The sequence below is a fragment of the Schistocerca cancellata genome, chromosome 5 (genome assembly GCF_023864275.1).
Source record: "Schistocerca cancellata isolate TAMUIC-IGC-003103 chromosome 5, iqSchCanc2.1, whole genome shotgun sequence".
NCBI lineage: Eukaryota > Metazoa > Arthropoda > Insecta > Orthoptera > Acrididae > Schistocerca > Schistocerca cancellata.
In genome coordinates, this window is record NC_064630.1 from 525,988,845 (window position 1) to 526,007,052 (window position 18,208).

Here is an 18,208-nt window from a genome sequence, read left to right on the forward strand (position 1 = left end):
AATGACGTTAAAACCTGTGGGAAGCGGCTAAAAATGATCGATGATGTGAGAAAAACGGAAATGGAAATAAAGCAAAAGATATTAAAACTAGCCGAAAAGGTGGTTTAATAGCTGAAAGGAACTGTTTGTGAACTGGAAACGGTGGATTTTATAGCAGCGGTAGTGTTGAAAGCGGAAAAAAAAATTTGGTTATGGTTTGGAAGTGGGTTACGTATTATTACGTATTATTGAGTATATATCGGCGGGATAAAATTGTATACTGGATTACGGTAAAAAAGGAGAAGGTGAATAGAAAGTAAAACTGCTGGCAAAAACAGAAGGAGGAAATAAGATGACAGAAAAGACTACGAAATGTAAGTGACAATAACAATAACAAACGTGATTGTTGGGTTCAAATTAATGACATGAATATAATAGAGGGAAACATTCCACGTGGGAAAAATATATTTAAAAAGAAAGATGATGAGACTTACCAAACAAAAGCGCTGGCCGGTCGATAGACACACAAACAAACACAAACATACACACAAAATTCTAGCTTTCGCAACCAACGGTTGCCTCGTCAGGAAAGAGGGAAGGAGAAGGAAAGACAAAAGGATATGGGTTTTAAGGGAGAGGGTAAGGAGTCATTCCAATCCTGGGAGCGGAAAGACTTACCTTAGGGGGAAAAAAGGACAGGTATACACTTGCACACACACACATATCCATCCACACATACACAGACACAAGCAGACATTTGTAAAGGCAAAGAGTTTGGGCAGAGATGTCAGTCGGGACGGAAGTACAGAGGCCAAGATGATGTTGAAAGACAGGTGAGGTATGAGCGGCGGCAGATTGAAATTAGAAATTAGCGGAGATTGAGGCCTGGCGGATAGCAAGAAGAGAGGATATGCTGAAGGGCAAGTTCCCATCTCCGGAGTTCTGACAGGTTGGTGTTGGTGGGAAGTATCCAGATAACCCGGACGGTGTAACACTGTGCCAAGATGTGCTGGCCGTGCACCAAGGCATGTTTAGCCACAGGGTGATCCTCATTACCAACAAACACTGTCTGCCTGTGTCCATTCATGCGAATGGACAGTTTGTTGCTGGTCATTCCCACATAGAACGCTTCACAGTGTAGGCAGGTCAGTTGGTAAATCACGTGGGTGCTTTCACACGTGGCTCTGCCTTTGATCGTGTACACCTTCCGGGTTACAGGACTGGAATAGGTGGTGGTGGGAGGGTGCATGGGACAGGTTTTACACCGGGGGCGGTTACAGGGGTAGGAGCCAGAGGGTAGGGAAGGTGGTTTGGGGATTTCATAGGGATGAACTAAGAGGTTACGAAGGTTAGGTGGACGGCGGAAAGACACTCTTGGTGGAGTGGGGAGGATTTCATGGAGGATGGATCTCATTTCAGGGCAGGATTTGAGGAAGTCGTATCCCTGCTGGAGAGCCACATTCAGAATCTGATCCAGTCCCGGAAAGTATCCTGTCACAAGTGGGGCACTTTTGGGGTTCTTCTGTGGAAGGTTCCGGGTTTGAGGAGATGAGGAAGTGGCTCTGGTTATTTGCTTCTGTACCAGGTCGGGAGGGTAGTTACGGGATGCAAAAGCTGTTTTCAGGTTGTTGGTGTAATGGTTCAAGGATTCTGGACTGGAGCAGATTCGTTTGCCACGAAGACCTAGGCTTTAGGGAAGGGACCGTTTGATGTGGAATGGGTGGCAGCTGTCATAATGGAGGTACTGTTGCTTGTTGGTGGGTTTGATGTGGACGGACGTGTGAAGCTGGCCATTGGACAGGTGGAGGTCAACGTCAAGGAAAGTGGCATGGGATTTAGAGTAGGACCAGGTGAATCTGATGGAACCAAAGGAGTTGAGGTTGGAGAGGAAATTCTGGAGTTCTTCTTCACTGTGAGTCCAGATCATGAAAATGTCATCAATAAATCTGTACCAAACTTTGGGTTGGCAGGCCTGGGTAACCAAGAAGGCTTCCTCTAAGCGACCCATGAATAGGTTGGCGTACGAGGGGGCCATCCTGGTACCCATGGCTGTTCCCTTTAATTGTTGGTATGTCTGGCCTTCAAAAGTGAAGAAGTTGTGGGTCAGGATGAAGCTGGCTAAGGTAATGAGGAAAGAGGTTTTAGGTAGGGCGGCAGGTGATCGGCGTGAAAGGAAGTGCTCCATCGTAGCGAGGCCCTGGACATGCGGAATATTTGTGTATAAGGAAGTGGCATCAATGGTTACAAGGATGGTTTCCGGGGGTAACAGACTGGGTAGGGATTCCAGGCGTTCGAGAAAGTGGTTGGTGTCTTTGATGAAGGATGGGAGACTGCATGTAATGGTTTGAAGGTGTTGATCTACGTAGGCAGAGATGCGTTCTGTGGGGGCTTGGTAACCAGCTACAATGGGACGGCCGGGATGATTGGGTTTGTGAATTTTGGGAAGAAGGTAGAAGGTAGGGGTGCGGGGTGTTGGTGGGGTCAGGAGGTTGATGGAGTCAGGTGAAAGGTTTTGTAGGGGGCCTAAAGTTCTGAGGATTCCTTGAAGCTCCGCCTGGACATCAGGAATGGGATTACCATGGCAAACTTTGTAAGTAGTGTTGTCTGAAAGCTGACGCAGTCCCTCAGCCACATACTCCCGACGATCAAGTACCACAGTCGTGGAACCCTTGTCCGCCGGAAGAATGACGATGGATTGGTCAGCCTTCAGATCACGGATAGCCTGGGCTTCAGCAGTGGTGATGTTGGGAGTAGGATTAAGGTTTTTTAAGAAGGATTGAGAGGCAAGGCTGGAAGTCAGAAATTCCTGGAAGGTTAGGAGAGGGTGATTTTGAGGAAGAGGAGGTGGGTCCCGCTGTGACGGAGGACGGAACTGTTCCAGGCAGGGTTCAATTTGGATAGTATCTTGGGGAGTTGGATCATTAGGAGTAGGATTAGGATCATTTTTCTTCGTGGCAAAGTGATATTTCCAGCAGAGAGTACGGGTGTAGGACAGTAAATCTTTGACAAGGGCTGTTTGGTTAAATCTGGGAGTGGGGCTGAAGGTGAGGCCTTTGGATAGGACAGAGGTTTCGGATTGGGAGAGAGGTTTGGAGGAGAGGTTAACTACTGAATTGGGGTGTTGTGGTTCCAGATTGTGTTGATTGGAATTTTGAGGTTTTGGAGGGAGTGGAGCTGGAAGTGGGAGATTGAGTAGATGGGAGAGACTGGGTTTGTGTGCAATGAGAGGAGGTTGAGGTTTGCTGGAAAGGTTGTGAAGGGTGAGTGAGTTGCCTTTCCGGAGGTGGGAAACCAGGAGATTGGATAGTTTTTTAAGGTGGAGGGTGGCATGCTGTTCTAATTTGCGGTTGGCCTGTAGGAGGATGCTCTGAACAACCGGTGTGGATGTGGGAGAGGAAAGATTGAGGACTTTTATTAGGGACAGGAGTTGATGGGTGTGTTGATTGGCTGAGTGGATGTGTAGGTGAAGGATTAGGTGGGTGAGGGCAATGGATTGTTCGGTTTGGAACTGGTATAGGGACTGATGGAAAGAAGGGTTGCAGCCAGAGATGGGAACTTTAAGTGTGAGGCCTTTGGGGGTGATGCCAAATGTCAGACAAGCCTGAGAAAATAAAATATGGGAGTGTAATCTGGCCAGGGCGAAGGCATGTTTGCGGAGGGAATGTAAATAAAACTTGATGGGGTCGTCGTGGAGGTGTTGTGAGGGTGACATGGTACTAGAAGGTGGACTGAAGGCTGACCAATCCATCGTCATTCTTCCGGCAGACAAGGGTTCCACGACTGTGGTACTTGATCGTCGGGAGTATGTGGCTGAGGGACTGCGTCAGCTTTCAGACAACACTACTTACAAAGTTTGCCATGGTAATCCCATTCCTGATGTCCAGGCGGAGCTTCAAGGAATCCTCAGAAGTTTAGGCCCCCTACAAAACCTTTCACCTGACTCCATCAACCTCCTGACCCCACCAACACCCCGCACCCCTACCTTTTACCTTCTTCCCAAAATTCACAAACCCAATCATCCCGGCCGTCCCATTGTAGCTGGTTACCAAGCCCCCACAGAACGCATCTCTGCCTACGTAGATCAACACCTTCAACCCATTACATGCAGTCTCCCATCCTTCATCAAAGACACCAACCACTTTCTCGAACGCCTGGAATCCCTACCCAGTCTGTTACCCCCGGAAACCATCCTTGTAACCATTGATGCCACTTCCTTATACACAAATATTCCGCATGTCCAGGGCCTCGCTGCGATGGAGCACTTCCTTTCACGCCGATCACTTGCCACCCTACCTAAAACCTCTTTCCTCATTACCTTAGCCAGCTTCATCCTGACCCACAACTTCTTCACTTTTGAAGGCCAGACATACCAAAAATTAAAGGGAACAGCCATGGGTACCAGGATGGCCCCCTCGTACGCCAACCTATTCATGGGTCGCTTAGAGGAAGCCTTCTTGGTTACCCAGGCCTGCCAACCCAAAGTTTGGTACAGATTTATTGATGACATTTTCATGATCTGGACTCACAGTGAAGAAGAACTCCAGAATTTCCTCTCCAACCTCAACTCCTTTGGTTCCATCAGATTCACCTGGTCCTACTCTAAATCCCATGCCACTTTCCTTGACGTTGACCTCCACCTGTCCAATGGCCAGCTTCACACGTCCGTCCACATCAAACCCACCAACAAGCAACAGTACCTCCATTATGACAGCTGCCACCCATTCCACATCAAACGGTCCCTTCCCTACAGCCTAGGTCTTCGTGGCAAACGAATCTGCTCCAGTCCAGAATCCTTGAACCATTACACCAACAACCTGAAAACAGCTTTTGCATCCCGTAACTACCCTCCCGACCTGGTACAGAAGCAAATAACCAGAGCCACTTCCTCATCTCCTCAAACCCGGAACCTTCCACAGAAGAACCCCAAAAGTGCCCCACTTGTGACAGGATACTTTCCGGGACTGGATCAGATTCTGAATGTGGCTCTCCAGCAGGGATACGACTTCCTCAAATCCTGCCCTGAAATGAGATCCATCCTCCATGAAATCCTCCCCACTCCACCAAGAGTGTCTTTCCGCCGTCCACCTAACCTTCGTAACCTCTTAGTTCATCCCTATGAAATCCCCAAACCACCTTCCCTACCCTCTGGCTCCTACCCCTGTAACCGCCCCCGGTGTAAAACCTGTCCCATGCACCCTCCCACCACCACCTATTCCAGTCCTGTAACCCGGAAGGTGTACACGATCAAAGGCAGAGCCACGTGTGAAAGCACCCACGTGATTTACCAACTGACCTGCCTACACTGTGAAGCGTTCTATGTGGGAATGACCAGCAACAAACTGTCCATTCGCATGAATGGACACAGGCAGACAGTGTTTGTTGGTAATGAGGATCACCCTGTGGCTAAACATGCCTTGGTGCACGGCCAGCACATCTTGGCACAGTGTTACACCGTCCGGGTTATCTGGATACTTCCCACCAACACCAACCTGTCAGAACTCCGGAGATGGGAACTTGCCCTTCAGCATATCCTCTCTTCTTGCTATCCGCCAGGCCTCAATCTCCGCTAATTTCTAATTTCAATCTGCCGCCGCTCATACCTCACCTGTCTTTCAACATCATCTTGGCCTCTGTACTTCCGTCCCGACTGACATCTCTGCCCAAACTCTTTGCCTTTACAAATGTCTGCTTGTGTCTGTGTATGTGTGGATGGATATGTGTGTGTGTGCAAGTGTATACCTGTCCTTTTTTCCCCCTAAGGTAAGTCTTTCCGCTCCCGGGATTGGAATGACTCCTTACCCTCTCCCTTAAAACCCATATCCTTTTGTCTTTCCTTCTCCTTCCCTCTTTCCTGACGAGGCAACCGTTGGTTGCGAAAGCTAGAATTTTGTGTGTATGTTTGTGTTTGTTTGTGTGTCTATCGACCGGCCAGCGCTTTTGTTTGGTAAGTCTCATCATCTTTCTTTTTAAATATAAACATTATCTTTACTTTGAGAATGTACACTTGGAGCACATAATTGTATGGAAGTTTATCATGAACTGTGAAAGAACTGTAAAAGAAGAGTATCATAGCATTTGAGATATTAGTTCTGTAGAGGGACATTAAAAATTTGGTGCAATGAGGAGGCACTCTGTTGTTAGTGAGGAGAGGAGCTTGTGGAAAACACCGACAAGAATAAGGGACAGGATGATAAAGATGTGTACAGACATCACAGAATAACTTTGATGCCACATAAGGGAGCTTTAGTGGATGAGAAGTGTAAGGGAAGACAGATACTGAAATATATCCATAATTGAGAATATTGGGTGAAGTGATACTATGAGAGGAACAGTTTGGCACAGGAGTGGAATTCTGATGGGCCGCATCAAACGAGGGAGTAGACTGATCAAAGAAAAGAATAAATGAATAAGTAAAATGAAAATTTGATTTACTAGTGGCTATGGCAGACTAGTGGTAGACTATTATTGTGCTTATTAGCCATATACATTAGGCAGAAGTTACATGAGGTTCCCCTGTTAATTACCAAAATCGTACTGTCTCTAATTATTCCTAAAACAATTAAATAAGATTTTTCTATGGTCATACATCAACATATTTCAGAGTATGGACTACTGCTGGCCTGGGAGAATCACATGAGTGCACATATATTCCTCCTAAAGCCAGTCAGTTTTTGTTCACCAGAAGTCATAATTAAGCAATGTGCCAATATTAACAAGAAATATATAACTATATTTGTCCTTCGTGAAAGACAAAGAAACCAGTAGGTGGAACGATAAAGTAAAAGAAGCAATTAAAAAATGTAATGTGGCAAAGAAAAACATGGAGTTTGAAAAAAGAAATCAGAACTAGGGGCTGGTACCAAAAGATGAACTCAAGGTGACCACACTGGAGAAGGAATAGTGACAAAAGAAACTCCAAGCAAAGAGAATTGTTAAAGAAGAAAAGGCGAATAGTTGGGAAATATTCACCCAGAAACTAAGAAACTATAGCAGGATAGCAAAGGGAACCAAAAACTGGTGTATGGGTTAATGAAAATTAATAGATCTGGCAGAGAAGACATAAAAGTGATTGAAACAGAGGATGGGGATATTATCAGGGACTTGGAAGGTATCAGAGAAAAATCTTACTGAATGGGGAAGGTGCACAAGAAAGTGACACCGAAGTCATTGAATTAGAGGAGGGGCAGGATCCAACCTCTTAGTTAGAAACTGAGAATTCCCTGAAACAGATGAAGGGTGGGAAGGTGGCTGGAGTAGATGAGCTGACAACAGATTTGATTAAATCTGCAGTAATCCATGGAATACAATGGTGACACCGGGTGCTGGGGGTGATATGGAAAGAAAACAAAGTGCCAGATGAATGGAAAAAAGGAATTATAATACCATTGTTCAAGAAAGGTAGTAGAAAGAAATGCACCAACTACCGAGGAATCACACTGTTATCACACTGCCTTAGGATAATGGAAAAGGTCACAGAAAAAAAATTGTGCAAAATTCTAGAATGCCAATTAGAGGAACAACAGCATGGGTTCAGAAGTAATAGGGGAACAATAGATCTCATTTTCTACCTCCGTCAGTTAACAAAGAAGTATTGGGAAAAAAGAAAGATCTTGATAGTAGTATTCATGGGTTTGGATAAAGCTTATGACAGTGTACCAAGGGCTAAAATATGGGAATGCTTGAGAAAGCATAATGTTTCTGATTCATTAATTAAAATTCAACTATACACTTAGTGTAATAACACAGTATTTACCAAACAAAGTACCTGAAGAGATTTTCCTTCACACAGTTTTTAAGCTTCTCTTCTGCTTTTGTGCAGTCTTCTACAAATTCTGATAGCATATTTAACTTTTTCACGCATGTTAGACACAGTTGTTTGGGGAGTAGATCAGTCATTTTAACCTGAAATAATTTTCAGCATTTGAGCTTTTTATAAAAACAAATAAAGTTTACTTACATGAATTGGGGTACTGAAATGGTGCAATTTATAACAGTAATTGGATGAAAATCTAAACATGTAAATATAATAAATAATAATGTTGACCTAAATCTAGCAAGAGCATATTGTGGATCTGAACTAGGTATTGTGGGTTTCAATTAATATTAGTTCCATGGAATGAGAGAGGTGGAGGAAACACAATATGAATTCTTATAAATTAAAGCCCAAACCTACTGAAAAACTCTGTATATTAACCCATTCCCCTCCAACAGTGAGTGGCCCTCGAAATTGGAAATGTTCTTTGGACATGTCCAAAAGAACAGATACCATTGGTGACCAGACAGATCTCTTAGAATGAAATGATAATTAAATCAAGACCCTAAGCTGCCAACAGGCACTGATATACATCAACGGGGACAGTTGAAAATGTGTGCCCAACCGGGACTTGAACCCATGATCTCCTGCTTTCATGGCAGATGCTCTCTCTATCCATCTGGGCATCATGAGGAGTGTGCAAGGGATAAATCCCTGCAGTCCTATCCACTGTGCCCTCAATGGCTCAGATGGATAGAGTGTCTGCCATGTAAGCAGGAGATCCCAGGTTCAAGTCCTGGTTGGGCACACATTTTCAACTGTCCCAGTTGATGTATATCAATGCCTGTTGACAGCTTAGGGTCTTGATTTAATTATCATTTCACTGGAAATTTTATTTTCCTCTCAGATGATGAGCCTCATTCAATATGGTTTTTTGTAGCCCTCACATGCTTCATTCTCAAATCTGACTGTACTAGGCACCAATGCTGCAGAGTGCTGCCATCTAGGGAAGCCCGTACTAACTTTGTGTCACACTGTGGCAACTGTGTTGAGAGAAAGATTGTAATTATTATGTTCAAGTTAGCAGGTACAAAATGCCTAGTTTTTCATGCACAGTTCTATGACTATGATTGATTCCTTTGTAAGCAATTCGAGTGAAATGACAATGGAAACAGGCCGCCATGAAGAGTTTCAAAAAATATCACATGGTGAAAAGTTTTGTACAGTAATGCTTACATACAGATATTTGAATGAATATGGAGTTTTTGTTTTAATGTATATCTTAATTGGTGGCCAGTGGCCTCATTATACGCACAAAGGGACTCACTCAATTCTCTGTGGGGCACACGGAGCTGCCCTGTACATGCATTAACAGAGCAAATGGTTAATCACCAGACATACATTAAAACTGGTACAAACTGTCTAACAGTGGCATCTCATGCAAAATTTCATCAATGTGCTACTGCATGATGGCTTATAGAGTTTTAACTTACAAGGGTGGTAACCTTTTAAGAAATTGTTCTCTCTGGAGAATTGCAAAAGCATACCATCATTTGACTATTGCACAGAGTTCCTTATGGAAGACATTCTAATAAACATCTCTGATGTAGAGACACAACTGAAAGAGTTGAAAACAAATAAGTTGCCAGGCCTGGATGGAATCCTATTTCAGTTTTACAGAGAGTACTCTATATCATTGACCTCTTACTTAGCTAGCATTTATCATGAATCTCATGACCAGGACAAAGTGCCAAGTGACTAGTAAAAGGCACAAGTGACTCCTGTATATAAGAAGGGTAAAAGAACAGACTCACAAAATTACAGATCAACATCCTTAACATTAGTTTGCCACAGAATTCTGGAGCTTATTCTGAGTTCAAATACAGTAAACTTCCTAGAGACTGAAAAGCTCATGTCCAGAAATTAGCATGGCTTTAGAAAGCATCATTCATGTAAAATCTAGTTTGCTCTTTTTTCATAAGATTACTACAAACTATGGATGAAGGGCAACAGAAGATTCCATATTTCTAGATTTCCAAAAAGCAATGAACGCAGTATGCCACTACAGACTGTTAACAAAACGTATGTGTATAAAAAATACGCTCCCAGATATGTGGAATGAGAAAAAATACTGAAGTTGTTTATATATTCACTTCGTTTATGATCATCTATAGCGTTTTGACTTAGAAGGATAGCAATTGTTATTAAATTGAATATGTTAATTTTATTTATACAAACTGAACTGTTCAAACATATTTAAATTTTATAATTAATTGTTTAACACTGCAAGGAATAAAATGAAATGAAAAAAGAAAAAGAATATGTTGGTAGCAGCAGGTATCAAACATGGGCCAAAGAATTACCAGTCAGTGCAACTAGCCACTCACCCAAGGAGCCATTACTGCAATCACTCCTCAAAAAATCCCTCAAGCTCTATGCTTGCACAATACATGACATGCAATTTCAAAGCAAAATATTAATATGGTGCTGTGAGCAACATTACACATAGTATTGGAAAGAATGACCTCACATTAGACCATCATCATCATAATCATCAACACCATCATCATTTTTCGACTCCAGTTTCACAGATGTGGTGTACAAGCATTCACTGTCACCTTCTGTTTTCGTGTATCTGTTCCAGGACAACTTCCCATTTGTGTCCTTTCTGCTCCACATCTGATCCTACAGCCTCTATCCAGCATTTACTTAGTCTTTACTTGGTCTTCTTCCTATGAGGTTCAGGCTTAAATACTTCTTGGCAGGTCTTTCACTGATTATTCTCATTATATGTCCATACCACTGAGATCTACATTTCTTTATGACACTGGTAGCAGGAACATCAATAGCAGCTACTTTTCTATTCACCTCATTCCTGATTTTTGTCCTTTCTAGTTGTTTGATTCAGAGTTCTAATGAATCTCATTTTTGTTGCCTGAATTCTGCTGAAGTCTTTGTTTAGTAGGGCACACATTTCTAAACAATATGTAGGGACTGGTATGAAATAGGTGTGGTACATGGTTGCTTTTGCTCATTTTATCAACCCATAGAAACTTATTATTTGACTGTAAAAATTGGATGCTTTTTGTGTTCTGCTGAGTACTTCCTGCTTAATGGTGTTGTCTTTTGAGATCATGCTTCATAGGAACTTGAAATGGGAAACAGATTCTATTATGACTCCCTCTAAAAATATGTTTGAAGTTGTTCCTTGCTTGTTGATGGTCATTTCTAGTGTCTTTGTTAAATAAAAATTTTCAGTAGCAAGAATGTACTCCTAGACACAACAAGATTTTCAGCCAGCAACAACAACAATGATTATCAAGATAAATAAAAAAAAGTACATCTTATGTAATCGTAACCCTCTTGAAGTATTCAGAATTTGTGCAAAGGATCAAAACTTTGATGGTGATGTCTAGGAGGGTAAGATTCAGTTGACTGATAAAGTTTTGTCTGTTACAGAAGAAGAAAGAACAATAATTTATGTCAATTACAGTTAATCCAATCACCTTAAGCATTCTTAAGGGGATTGGATCAGAGAGCTGCCCAACAAAGTCGTATCAACAGCGATGAGAATTTCATATACCAACAATAACAGACCAGATGAACTGAAAGAGGACTTGACAACTACAAAGAAGGACATTAGAAAAGATAACTACAATTCATTTGTAAAATTAATCTTTCTTAGTGGACTGATGTGATTGCTAGAAAATGAATAGAGGTGAGGGTAGAAGTGATGAAATGAAAGCTGTAGGACTCAGCCCATACATGTTTGAACTAAGAGAAAGAGTGGTTAGAAAAAAAAGTGGAAACTGATATTTTGCAGATGATATTGGTAAAATTAAAGGAAATGAAAACAGACAACAATAGCAAATTTAGTGCCATTAATGATCAGTTAACCAAAAAATTTACTTCACTATAGGGACAATTAAATGAACTGAAACCTGAAAACAATGACAAAATGGACAGGGTAGAATACCAAATGTACCAACTTAGCAGTCAGGTTTCGGAGCTAAAAATATGGATTTTGAAATGGATTAAAAAGTGTGAAGCAAAAAGTTGATGTATTAGAAAATAAATTTATTGTTTTGAAAATGAGTTAGTTGCACAATATTCTTAACAGAAGAAGAATGTTAATGACATCAGAGTTCAACAGAAGGTTGTAAAGGAAAAAATGGAACAGAACTTTAATAGTTTAGATCAAAAAATTTTAAATGTTGAAAACCGTAAGCTAACTAATGTAAATATCTTAGACCAAAAAATTTCAGTAGTTCAGGAAAAATGTATTCACAATAATCTGTATTCAAACAATGGTACTGCATGGTCCTACATTCCAATCAAAAGTTTTTCATCAGACAATTTACATCCAATGGATTTTCGGCACCGCTGTAGAGATAGTTTTGTGTCAGGCACAAATGGCGACCAAAAGATTAAATTTGCTAAAAGGTATCTTGTAGGCAAAGCTCTGTCTTGAGTAAATCTAAATATAAGTCAGTGGGAGACATACCAAAATTTAGAAAAGAGTTTTTTAAATAAATTTTGATCAGAAGTTGAACAAGGGAGAATTAAAAGTGGATTTCTGAATGGTCCAAACTACAGAAACAGGGACAGTACACTGAAAGAATTTTGTAAGAATCGACTTAAGAAATTAGCACACCTTGACAAGCCATTTGATGAAATGACATTAATTGATGCACTAAAAAGGAGATTATCAGAAAGGTTGCAGTGGGATTTACTACATGCACCTGATGATCGTCTACAACAATTTTTACGATATGTAGACAGCCTGGATAGGACAGTAGAATGACACATGTACCGTAATAGCTGAAATGATAGAGTTCACAATGGTAACAACTACAGAAACAGAGACAGTGCTAACTTTAATCAGGGTCAATATGGTAGTAGTGACAGAAACTTTGAACATCAGCAGAATAGGAACAATGGAGATAATTATGGGCAATATAATAGAGAAACAATCATAGAGGCAACTATTTGGGAAACGGTGGTCCGTCTCATGAAAGTCCACAGTTTTGGGCCAAGGAGGCACAACAAGTACAGGACCCCAATTTACGCATACATTTAGACAATAATAATAGTATTAATAATGTAGCACAGGTAACTGAAGTTGAACAGCAGGAACATCAGATTTCTCATTTATGTTTTGATCAAAAGTTTTGGAATTCTGGGTTTAATTATAATGATGTAGATACTAATCACAAACCAGAATGTCAGAGTAATGAGAATTTTGATGTAGTATGTACTAATGATTTCTCGTCTTCATCAGAAAACAGTGATATTGATGTATGTGAAACAGGTAATAACTGTATTGGATCTGAATTGGAGGGTATTTTTCATGTAGATGTGAATGAGAGATGTGAAATGACTCAGGTTGGCAAGTCTGATACTGTTAGCTTATTGCAAATGAATGTAGGTGAGGTGTGTGTCTTTGCGGGAGATGAGACTTCTGTAGTTAATGTTGTTACTGATGAACTAATTTTGGAAGAATATGATGATGATGATGATGATGAGTATCAGGTTTTTGTTGAGTTTAAGAATAATGAAGTTCCAGAGTTATTTGCGAATACAGGTGAAGTAAGTGATGTTTGTAATGATGTAAGTGAGTCGTGGATTACCAGTCCAGTCAAAGCAGTTTTTCATTAATGTGATGCACAGTAATGAGCCAAACAGTAAAGGTGAGTTATCTGTAAGCCTAGAGAATAAAGGTGAAAACTTTTTGAAATTTGTTTAGTTAGTTAGTTAGCTGGTTGCATGTTCCATTGATCAATCGCACGGTACGATAGCTGTTATGATGTTGAATGAGTCAAGTGCACAAGAAATGCACATATGAAACACGATTTATATATATATCCACGTGGAAAAATGTTTCCCTCTATTATAATCATAGCATTAATTTGAACCCAACAATTACGTTTGTTATTGTCACTGTTACATTTCGAAGTCTTTTCTGTCGTCTTATTTCCTCCTTCTGTTTTTGACAGTAGTTTCACTTTGTATTTACCTTCGTAATCCACTATACAATTTTATCCCGCCGATATATACTCAATAATACGTAATAATACGTAACCCACTTCCAAACCATAACCAAAAAAATTTGTTTTCCGCCTTCTACACTACCGCTGCTACAAAATCCACCGTTTCTAGTTCACAAACAGTTCCTTTCAGCTATTAAACAACCTTTTTGGCTAGTTTTAATAACTTTTGCTTTATTTCCATTTCCGTTTTTCTCACATCACCGATCATATTTGCCGCTTCCCACAGGTTTTAACGTCATTATTTCTTCATCAGACAATTGTTAGCCTCATTTCCATAATCTACCACCACCAAACCACTCCTTTTAATACATCCTCACGTAGTTTTTTCGAAATTTTCCCGAATTTCTCCACCCTTTAACGTGTTTTGGCGGCAACACAACCACCTAACCTTTATGCACATCGTTATCTACCTACACAAGTTCACCACAGGATCAACAGATCCCAGCTCTAACCAACCCTTTTTCGCCTTTTTTCACACCAGATCTCCATTTTCTTTCTAGTTCACCTCTATCTCTCCCCATATATTTTTATATTTACTTTCATTTCAGCCTCATGTTACACTTTTCACCTTCTAGTACCATGTCACCCTCACAACACCTCCACAACGACCCCATTAAGTTTTATTTACATTCCCTCCGCAAACATGCCTTCGCCCTAGCCAGATTACACTCCCATATTTTATTTTCTCAGGCTTGTCTGACATTTGGCATCACCCCCAAAGGCCTCACACGTAAAGTTCCCATCTCTGGCTGCAACCCTTCTTTCCATCAGTTCCTATACCAGTTCCAAACTGAACAATCCATTGCCCTCACCCACCTAATCCTTCACCTACACATCCACTCAGCCAATCAACAAACCCGTCAACTTCTATCCTTAATAAAAGTCCTCAATCTTTCCTCTCCCACATCCACACCGGCTGTTCAGAGCATCCTCCTACATGGTAAGTCTCATCATCTTTCTTTTATATATATATATATATATATATATATATATATATATATATATATATATACTCCTGGAAATGGAAAAAAGAACACATTGACACCAGTGTGTCAGACCCACCATACTTGCTCCGGACACTGCGAGAGGGCTGTACAAGCAATGATCACACGCACGGCACAGCGGACACACCAGGAACCGCGGTGTTGGCCGTCGAATGGCGCTAGCTGCGCAGCATTTGTGCACCGCCGCCGTCAGTGTCAGCCAGTTTGCCGTGGCATACGGAGCTCCATCGCAGTCTTTAACACTGGTAGCATGCCGCGACAGCGTGGACGTGAACCGTATGTGCAGTTGACGGACTTTGAGCGAAGGCGTATAGTGGGCATGCGGGAGGCCGGGTGGACGTACCGCCGAATTGCTCAACACGTGGGGCGTGAGGTCTCCACAGTACATCGATGTTGTCGCCAGTGGTCGGCGGAAGGTGCACGTGCCCGTCGACCTGGGACCGGACCGCAGAGACGCACGGATGCATGCCAAGACCGTAGGATCCTACGCAGTGCCGTAGGGGACCGCACCGCCACTTCCCAGTAAATTAGGGACAATGTTGCTCCTGGGGTATCGGTGAGGACCATTCGCAACCGTCTCCATGAAGCTGGGCTACAGTCCCGCACACCGTTAGGCCGTCTTCCGCTCACGCCCCAACATCGTGCAGCCCGCCTCCAGTGGTGTCGCGACAGGCGTGAATGGAGGGACGAATGGAGACGTGTCGTCTTCAGCGATGAGAGTCGCTTCTGCCTTGGTGCCAATGATGGTCGTATGCGTGTTTGGCGCCGTGCAGGTGAGCGCCACAATCAGGACTGCATACGACCGAGGCACACAGGGCCAACACCCGGCATCATGGTGTGGGGAGCGATCTCCTACACTGGCCGTACACCACTGGTGATCGTCGAGGGGACACTGAATAGTGCACGGTACATCCAAACCGTCATCGAACCCATCGGTCTACCATTCCTAGACCGGCAAGGGAACTTGCTGTTCCAACAGGACAATGCACATCCGCATGTATCCCGTGCCACCCAACGTGCTCTAGAAGGTGTAAGTCAACTACCCTGGCCAGCAAGCTCTCTGGATCTGTCCGCCATTGAGCATGTTTGGGACTGGATGAAGCATCGTCTCACGCGGTCTGCACGTCCAGCACGAACGCTGGTCCAACTGAGGCACCAGGTGGAAATGGCATGGCAAGCCGTTCCACAGGACTACATCCAGCATCTCTACGATCGTCTCCATGGGAGAATAGCAGCCTGCATTGCTGCGAAAGGTGGATATACACTGTACTAGTGCCGACATTGTGCATGCTCTGTTGGCTGTGTCTATGTGCCTGTGGTTCTGTCAGTGTGATCATGTGATGTATCTGACCCCAGGAATGTGTCAATAAAGTTTCCCCTTCCTGGGACAATGAATTCAAGGTGTTCTTATTTCAATTTCCAGGAGTGTATATATATTGCAATACGGAGTTAAAGATTAATTTTTCTATTATTTACCCCATTCCCTTAAATGGCACAGAATGCATATACTATATTTACAGATCTATTTATTCCTATTCAAGAATTTATCTATGGTATAGAAGGAGGTGTTGAGGAGGTATGATTTCAATTAATTTTTGAAGCTATCTGGTAATTTGTCGAAAAATTTTATACCAGCATATTTTACCCCTTTGGAACCAAATTGGTGATAACATAGATAAATTTGCATTCTGGAATAAGTTAGCTTGGGTTAGTCAAAATTTGTATCCAAATTGGTGGAATGAAGTGAAAGAAGATGTAAGTAGTAAGTGTAATTTTGACAGTAATGTATTTTGTGTTCCTTCCACAATAAGTGATGTTAGTTGTGCTATGGAACCATTCCAGTGTGTTAAATCTTTACCTGACAACATGTGTAACCAAAGTAATGCTATGACACCAGTAAAGTTGATGAAATCCTATAAAAACAGCGTGGATGTAGCATTTTATGAAATTGAATGTGATCTCTTACATGAAAGATGATAATTCAGATTTTGAATGTCCTTACATTAAGATTAAGATTGATCAGTGGGAAGGGAACTGTTTGATTGATACAGGTAGCCCAGGTTGTGGTATATCTGAGCAATTTAGAGACAAGATCCAATATAGTAAAAATTTTGTGGAAATGCCCATTGCACATGTAAAGATAAGAGGTGCCACTGATAAGCAAAGCAAGTATGTAAAATGTCAAACACTGTTAACATTTCATATAGAGGACAAGACGTATGAACATGAATGGATAATGATACCTAGTTTAGAAGAAAATATTTACTATGTTTGTGGATTTATAAGACTATGTAATTTTGTTTTGTTTGCTGTAAATGAAGTATGTAAGATCATGTAGTTTTAAAGTTCTGTCTTATCTATTGACTGAGGAAGATGATGAAAAAAAACAGGGGGATAGCAGAAAGCAGAGACATGGTGGTAGAGGTAGATTTTCTAAGTTTGAAATAGGAGATCCTGTGTTGATGAAAGCCAAAGAGAAATCTAAAGTATTGACATCTGAGATTAAAAAAATTTTCAGTATTTATACTGGACCGTTCAAAGTTCTTGAAAATCCACATCCTAATGCATACAAACTTTTGTATCCAAAATCTAAGAAGTTGTTTGGATTACACAATGTCACTAAACAGCAAGAATGTAGACATGATCCACAAGTATCTAAATTGTGTTTGTTTGTTCTTTTTTCTGTTGTCATGGATTTAGTATGTAAGATAATGTAGTTTCAAGAGTTCTATTTTATCCATTGACTGAGTTTAAATCTATCTGTAGATTCATAAGACTATATAACTGTGTTTTGTTTGTCTGTAATTTAGTATGCAAGATGCTGTGATTTTTAAAGTTTTGTCTTATCTATTGACTGGGTTAAAATCTATGATACCCTATACAATTATATTCTGCAATAGATATGTGCTTTATAATTAAATATATAGATGCCATGAGACTAGATGAGTAGAGCTTTTTACAGTTTTGAAGTGGGACAATATTCATATCTTGTACTGCAAAGATTAGGAATCATATCTGAGCATATTTGTGTGCATTACTTTATTAGCCCATTTTTTTAAAAAAATTATTTGCATTTAACTCTGATTATTAATGTTTCATGTGTGAAAACCTTTTAATCACACCTGACATAAGTCACATATAATTGACTATGTAAAATATTCAAGGAGAACATATCTCATGTGATGTGATGGAGGTACTGAACAACATATTTAGTACACAAAACAATGTTTCAGGATATGATGTGAATGCTAGACAGGAAGTTATCTATCCATTGGAGTGTGTGAAGATAATTCTAAGGAGGAAGCTGAAAGATATGAACAGATCCACTCCCCACACTGCTGTATGGCTGTACCCTGCTGGACCAGTCATCTTGCAAGAGATTGTGGGTGCTGGGAAACATACTCGAGTACCTATTGACTGGA